The 8,302-nt window shown below is 49.3% G+C and overlaps 1 long non-coding RNA gene across 1 annotated transcript in view; it reads right to left on the bottom strand.

The window, feature by feature from the left end:
* Nucleotides 1-2,084: 2,084 nt before the first annotated feature.
* The window catches only part of LOC311614488, a 350,039-nt gene continuing 343,821 nt past the window's right edge, over nucleotides 2,085-8,302 (bottom strand). The window contains exons 3-4 of the long non-coding RNA XR_014793675.1: nucleotides 4,489-4,557; nucleotides 2,085-2,157 (exon numbers count right to left, since the gene is read on the bottom strand). This is a non-coding gene — a long non-coding RNA (uncharacterized lncRNA). The remainder of the gene's footprint in view (nucleotides 2,158-4,488; nucleotides 4,558-8,302) is intronic.

Below are 8,302 nucleotides of genomic sequence, written 5' to 3'. Positions count from 1 at the left end.
TCACCCCATCCAAACTGAGCACAGAAGCTCTCCCAGTGGAGACACTGCTGATCCTCACAGCCAATTGGTTTGGAGGTCAACTCTGCCCAGTGATACCAACAACAATCAAGGCTTAACTACAACAAGACTGTGCAGCCCATAACTTGGTGTACCAAGAGTGTCCACCTTGGGGAGTTTGAGCCACTGGGCCCAAAAGACACTTGGCACACAAAGCAACTCCATCAACTCAGGGAAGCAGCTAAAATGTGGAGACAAAGAGGCAGGTCACAAATGAAAGAAACAGAGGAAAGCAGAAGACTGGACATAGAGTTAAAAATCACATTTATAAGGTTACTCAAGAATCTGCTAAAAACCTCTGAGGAACTTAGTGAGAACTTTGAAGATCTTAATGAGAATGCAAAAAACAAAACAAAAAAGGGACCAGTCAGAAATTAAGCATATGCTGTCTGAAATAAAGAATATACAGAAATTCAACAGTAGATCAAAGGACCCCAAGAATCAAAGATTTGAAACACAAGGAAACAAAAAACACCCAACCAGAAAAACAAAAAGAAAAAAAGAATCCAAAAATATGAATATAGTGTAAGGAGCCTATGGGACAACGTTAAGCGTACCAACATCCAAATTATGGGGGTGCCAGAAGTAGAGAGAGAGAAAAGTATTGAAAACCTATTAGAAGTAATAATGACAGAACAATTTCCCTACCCAGTGAAAGAAATAGACTTACAAGCTCAGGAAACACACAGAACTCCAAACAAAAGGAATCCAAAGAGGACCTCAGCAAGACACATCATAATTAAAATACCAAGGGCAAAAGACAAAGAAAGAATCTTAAAAGCAGCAAAAGAAAAATAGTTAGTTACCTACAAGGCAGTACCCATGTGACTGTCAGCTGATTTCTCAACAGAAACGATGCAGGCCAGAAGGGAATGGCAAGAAATATTCAAAGTGATAAACAGCAAGAACCTACAACCAAGATTACTCTATCCAGCAAAGCTATCATTTAGAATTGAATGTCAGATAAAGAGCTTCACAGACAAGAAAAAACTACCAAACCAGTATTTTATGAAATGCTAAAAGGTATTCTTTAAGAAGAGGAGGAAGAAGAAAAAGGTAAAGATAAAAATTATGAACAACTAATATCTATCAACAAGTGAATCTAAAAATCAAGTGAATAAAAAATCTGATGAACAGAATAAAGTGGTGAATATAATACAATCAGGGGCATAGAAAGGGATTGGACTGACAATTCTCAGGGGAAAGAGGGTGTGAGGGATTCAGGAAGAGATTGGACAAAAATCTTACACCTATGGATGAAGACAGTGGCTGTGGTGGTGGTAGGGGCATGGGGTGGGGTGGGGAATCAGGTGGAGAGGAGCTATGGGGGGGGGGAAGAGGAACATATGTAATAATCTGAACAATAAAGATTTATTTTTAAAAAATCAATGGAAAACTATCCTCAGGTGAGGATTAACCACAACAAAAACGGTAAGTGAAAAAGGAGGAAATGTCTAAGTAAGCAGCAAGCATTTACAAAACGCTGAATGGATTTCTGAAGCGTCTCCTACATGTCTGCTGAGCAGTGCCCAGCTGCCGAACCAGGAGCCCTCCCGATGGATCCCAGGACTGTCCACTCTGCTCTCATCAGCCCAGGCAACCACTGAGTCCCTGGAGACTAGACATCAAAAACCCGAATTTCAGGCCCAGCAGGTGTGGCTCAGGGATTGAGCATCAACCTGTGAACCAAGGAGGTCACGATTCCATTCCTGGTCAGGGCACAGGCCTGCGCTGTGGGCTCGATGCCCAGTGTGGGGTGTGCAGGAGGCATCAGACCAATGATTGTCTCTCATCATTGATGTTTCTCTCTCTGTCTCCCTCTTACTTCCTCTCTGATATCAATAAAAATATACAAAACAAAACAAAACAAAAAAACAAACCAAAACACCAAAAACCACATTTCATGATTGAGACCCCAAGGACATTGTTTCTAGATCACATCAAGGGTGGGCACAGCCAATGTGGGTGTTCAGTGTGGGTCACCATGAACGGGCAATAGGACAGTTCCAGCCATTGTCCCACGTTACCTGGATTGGGCTGAATGTATTCTGTGGCTTTCAAACAAATTTCTGTAACAGCTTTATTGGTGTTATTTATTTTCTAAAAAAAGCACATAAAATGTTGGTGAGTGACAAATGGTGAATTCATAGGAAAACACAGACATGACTTTTGCCCATGACAAAGGGGATGAAACGGAGGATCGTGGCGATTCCTGGGGGCCCCAGGGACGGTCCACACGGGAGACCAGGAACAAAGTCACAATCACTTCTTTGAAGGGTCGTGACATGCATCATCCTGGACACCGAACAGTCACTGGTTCAATCCCTGGATAGGGTGCATATGGGAGGCAGTGAGATGTTTCTCTCTCACATTGATGTTTCTTTCTTACTCTCTTTCTTTCTCTCTAAAATCAATACAATATATCCTCAGGTGAGGATTAAAAGAAACATTTTAGAGAGGAAGAGAAAAAGAGAGAGAGAAACATCAATGATGAGAAAGAATCATGGATTGGCTGCCTCCTGCATGCCCCCTACTGGGGATCAAGTCCACAACCCAGGCATGTGCCCTGACCTGAATCAAACAATGACCTGGTTCATAGGTTAATGCTCAACCGCTGAACCACACCAGTTGGGGTGAAATACATTAAAAAAAAAAAAAAAAAAAAAAAAAAAAAAGGAGTTCCATCGTACTTCCCCAATGCTTTCACATGCATGAATGTTCCCATAACTGTCACAACAGAAATGCCAGGTGAGCAGCGCTCTGAGTATCACCCTGTGTCATAGTCAGAAAAGGCGAACCCACCCACCCAGGCACTGAGGCCGGTTGCAGGGCAGTGCCAGGACCTGGTGATGCATCACACAGCTGTCATGCCCAGGGGACACAGCCAGGGCTTCCATGTGGGGCATCAATATGATTCCATGTGAGGATCTCGGCCCAGAAACATACTCTCCAAGGTGCATAACTACAATGCTCGGGCTTTTTAACTGCTTGCCGAGACTGCCCATCTTGCTCAGGCAGTGTGTCTCAGTGGTTGAGGTCGAACTATGAACCAGGAGGTCACAGTTTGATTCTCCGCCAGGGCACATGCCAGGGTTGTGGGCTTGATCCCCGTGAGAGGTGTGCAGGAGGCAGCCAGTCCATGATTCTCTCTCATCATGGATGTTTCTATCTCCCTCTGTCTTCCTCTCTGAAGTCAATAAGAATGTATACCCTATATAATAAAAGCCTAATAGGCCAATTGACCAAATGACAGAACGACTGGTCACTATAAGATGCACTGACCACCAGGGGGCAGATGCTTAACACAGAAGCTGCACCCAGCCTGCAAGGCCCTAGGCCAGCCAAGGCGGGGTGCCAGCATGGGCCCCCTGATCACCCTGCTGATTGCCCCACACATTGGCCCTGATCGCCAGCCAGGCCTAGGGAACCTACCTGTGCACAAATGTTGTACACAGGGCCTCTAGTCTACACTAATAAAAAGGGTAATATGCTAATTAGACCAGGAGACCTTCCGGACATCCTTCCCGACACAGCTATGGTGGCAGAGCTGAGATAGAGGTGGTTAGGGGCCATCAGGCCAGGAGGGAAGGGCAGTTGGGGGTGATCAGGCCAGTGGGGGGGAGGGTCAATTGGGGGTGATTAAGCAGGCTGAGGGCAGCTGGGGGCAGCTGGGGGCAAGCAGGCCTGCCAGCAGAGTGGTTAGGGGCAATTAGGCAGGCAGGTGAGCGGATAGGATTGTGAGAGGGATTCCCAGACTGAAGAGGGTGCAGGCCAGGCTGAAGGACACCCTCCACGCCCCTCCCACACAAATTTTGTGCACTAGGCCACTAGTGTGTGTGTGTGTGTGTGTGTGTGTGTGTGTGTGTATAAAGACTGCCCATCTTTTGAGCATTCTGAGTTTTGGCCACCGGAGAGAATCAGTGAGCTGTATCCAGGCTCCTTCATAATCAAGGGTCCTCATTTGGGCTTAGACCTGGGAAAAAACTGCCTTTTGGGTCACAGGATCCACACCTGTGTATGAGCATCCTAGACTCCACTCTCTTCATAGTATCAGTGTGTCTCATCTCACAACTACAGTCAAATTTGTTTCCTTTCCCTCTAGATTGCTGTCTCTCTTTTTAAAAATAATTCGTATTATTGAAATTATTACTTATGTCCACTTTTTCTCCACTTTCCCCCCTCCAGCCCACTGCTGCCCGCTGACCCAGGCCCTCACCACCCCATTGTCTGCGTTCCTGGGCCATGCACAGATTCATGCAAGGTACTTGTCTGATTACCTCCCCTGCCTTCCCTCCGAGGTTCTAAACTCTGTTCCATGCTTCCATGTGCACATCCATCAGTTTGGTATTTTGTTACTTAGACTCCACATAGGAGTGAGATCATGTGATGAGACTCACATTCTTCACACAATTGACATAAAAATGCTCTTACCCTTTCCATGTCAAGAAAGTGGTCATCTAGTTTCGTGCCTTCAATGCCTTTCATTTTTTCTCTAATTTTCTGCAGAAATGAAGACAAGTAAGTATAATATACAATGACTTGTGATCAAAGTATCTGATGCAAATTATCTCTCTCTTTTACACACACACACTACTCTCAGATTCAGCCTTTTTAAATTTTATTTGTTCATCATTTTAAAATGTATTCTTATTGGCCTCAGACAGGAAGGGAGAGGGAGAGAGAAACATCAATGATGAGAGAGAATCATGGATCAGGTGCCTCCTGCATGCCCCACACTGGGGATCCAGCACCCAGGCATGTGTCCTGGTCAGGAATGGAATTTGGGACCCTTCAGTATGTAGGCTGTCACTCTATCCACTGAGCCAGACCAGCAAGGGCTGCACTGATATTTTTAAATCTCCCTTTAGGCTGGAAAGGCCAAAAGGTATGTAACCCTTACCTTATCAGGAGCTGCGCCTGTCCCCAGAGACCCCTCAAAGCACCGAGGATCAGCAGGAAGTCCATCTCCCCTCCCCATCTGACCCTCCTGTAGGACCATCTCCCAGAAGGGCAACCCTGTCCACCCAGGGACCCCAGCCAGAACCCAGACATCCCACAGGCAGCATCCAGGGAAGGGGGCCTAGGCCTCAGACTGAGGCAACAAGAAGAGAAGCCGCTCATCCCAGAAGCTTTTTGGGAGCCACTTTGTGAGAGGCGCAGGGTGAGACCTCAGGAATGTGTATTCCAAAGGATGTCCCTCAGCAGGTTCTAGCAACATTGGGGGGCTGTGGGGAGGGAGAGGTGAGTGCAGGTCCAGGGGTGCAGATTAGGACAGGTTTTACAGGGTGAGCCCTGCTGTGGCCAGAAGAGGCTGCAGAATTGGCTTCTCCACACATCAATGTCTGAACATACCGGTGTCCACACAACAATGCCCACACACACCAGTGTCCACACACCAATGCCCAGACACACCAATGTCAGAACACACCAGTGTCCACACACCAATACCCAGACACACCAATGCCCAGACTCACCAATGCCCACACACACCAATGTCCACACACACCAGTGTCCACACACACCAATGCCCACACACACCAATGCCCACACACACCAGTGTCCACACACACCAATGCCCAGACACACCAGTGTCCACACACACCAATGTCAGAACACACCAGTGTCCACACACCAATGTCCACACACACCAGTGTCCACACACACCAATGCCCACACACACCAATGCCCAGACACACCAATGCCCACACACACCAGTGTCCACACACACCAGTGTCCACACACCAATGTCCACACACACGTGTCCACACACACCAGTGTCCACACACACCAGTGTCCGCGGGGAACCCACACTCCCTGTGTGGGAAGAGGGTGGGGGAGGCACAAGCAAGGTTCCCCATCGCCTCCCTCTCTGCCATGTTCTCCACCCCTAGACCCTCCCTCCACCTCCGTGCACTCGTAGGCAGGCAGATCTGGAGCCCCCGAAGTCCAGGAGAATTGGGGACCCAGCCCCCCACTTTCCCGCGCTCCCACCTTGCTGGCTTCGAGTAACCGCTTCCTCAGTCTCTCCACCGACAACACAGCCGGGCGCCCTGGGAGCTGCAAGGTCTCTGCGCTGGGCCCAGCCTCCGAGGAGCGCCATGCCCGGGGAACCGGCAACAGTGTCCGTCCCCCCGCGCTCGGCTCCTCCGCGTTCGGCTCCTCCCCTCCCCTCTCCAGGTCCCCGGCTCCGGGCACCGCCTGGGCCATGGTCACTCCCGACCCGCGCGTGGGCGGTGGGCAACACCGTGGTCCAAAGCCCCCCACGCTGCCCATTGGCCAAGTCCAGGCGTATGCAAATGAGGCCGCTGGCACCGCCCCCTTACATTGTTGCATGGGGACCCAGAGGACCAGCCCTGAAAGCTGGATGCGGGGTCACACTGTGCTTTGGGGTGCGCACAAGCTGAGATGCGCCCGGCTGTGGGATGGTCCTGGGTGGGGAGATGGGCACCACTTACCCACGCTTCTTCACCTGGTCTCACTCACAGGCAACAGTGCCCCCCTCTGGCGCCATTGGGCAAGGGACGCTCCAAGAGGCGCCTATGGGGGAGCAAACAGACCTAGGGACCCGCCTTGGAGGAAGAGGCCCAGGGCTGCTGGGTGGTTCTTTCTGTCCCTATGACATGCTCTGGGTGCCATCTGCCTGGAGTCCTGGTTTCTGCGACATTGATCAGTATCATCAATATCATGAGCAAAGGTCTCTAGGCCTTGTTGGTGTGGCTAAGTGGATAGAGCATCCGCCAGTGGACTGAAAGGTCCAGGGTTCGATTCCAGTGAAGAGCATGTACCTGGTTGCAGGTTCCCCAGCCGTAGTCTGAGTGTGTGCTAGAGGTAACCATTCCACTCTCTCAAAAATCAATGGGAAAATATCCTCAATTGAGGGTTAACCAGAGAAAAAGGAGAGAGAGAGAGAGAGAGAAAGAGAGAGAGAGAGAGAGAAAGAGGGAGGGAGGGAGGGAGGGAGGGAGGGAGAGAGAGAGAGAGAGAGAGAGAGAGAGAGAGAGAGAGAGAGAGAGAGAGAGAGAGAAAGAGAGCGCACAACTATCATCTCCAAGGAGACATCAACAGCCCACTCAGTCCCCTGGATAGGTCACCAGACCAGAGACCCAGCTCCCTGGGTGTGCTGCTGCCAGGGTCATTTTGCACAGGAACCAGAAGTCTCCAAGTCCATGACTCAGGCCAGACACAGAAGGGCATGGAGCAACCTGGTTGAGCCCTGTATCAAGCCAAGCCCAGCAGGTCAGCATTTTTGAGGCATCTGACCTCCAAAGGCCCTGTCAGTTTTTGGTTGCTGGGGCTAAAGCTTCCTCTTTAGGCCCATCCTATGTCCACAGGGAGTATTCAGATTCCTTGTATTATTCAAGGTGTTATCTGGGTGTGGCTATATTGTTTGCCTGGAGACTGGAGAGAGGGGCTCTCTCAGGAGAAAATAGTGATGGAGGCTTAGATATGACTCAGCACTAGACCACTACCACCTCCCCTGGACTGCTGCCTACTCTCCCCAGATTCCACAAGCCCACACCTCCTCCTGCCCCTCAGCCACGGGTAAGTGTCTGTATCCGAAAGGTCCCATGGACCAGGTTCAGCGGGGAAAGGCACAGGCCCCAATGCAAGGAGGGACCTTGTCCTCACCAGCTCCTCCCTTGCCTGCACTGTAAGGTCCGGCCAGCCTTTCAGAACTGCCACTGAGCTCAGATCCAAAATCCAAACTCCAATGTCCAAAATCCCCCACCTCCCACAGTGCTTGGTCCGTTTTTTTTTTTCCCCACAAACAGATGCTGTGCCTGTCCTCAGGGATGCGGCCTGGCACCCTGTAGATTCCCTCTGACCTTCTAGCCATAGAAGCTTGGCAGATTCTCTTGCCTAGATCCCTGATTTTACCTTTATCCAGGGGACCTCTGCCCTTCACCGGTGCAAACTATCTCACCAACTGCATATCCTCGCCAAATTTGGGCTGAATTCCACGTGTTTCAGCTGCTCACTCTACCTGCTCCGGGACAAGCCTCAGGACATGTCTGTCTATTCTGTTGCCATCTTTCCTCTCTGGTGGTTCCATTTAAACCTCAGAGTCTTACAACAAATGATACCAGTGTATAAAATTTTATTCTTAATAGCACATGGCTCTTTTGAAGTCTGTTGGAGTTTTCCTAAATATTGCTGAGAATTATGTAATATTGCAAACAGAGAATATATATTTGTGTATATAATATATATCCTATATAATTAAACAGAAACATATAGGCTGAGC

The sequence above is a fragment of the Pipistrellus hanaki genome (assembly GCF_964339955.1).
Source record: "Pipistrellus hanaki genome assembly, chromosome: 21".
NCBI lineage: Eukaryota > Metazoa > Chordata > Mammalia > Chiroptera > Vespertilionidae > Pipistrellus > Pipistrellus hanaki.
This window is presented reverse-complemented; position numbering and strand designations above follow the sequence as displayed.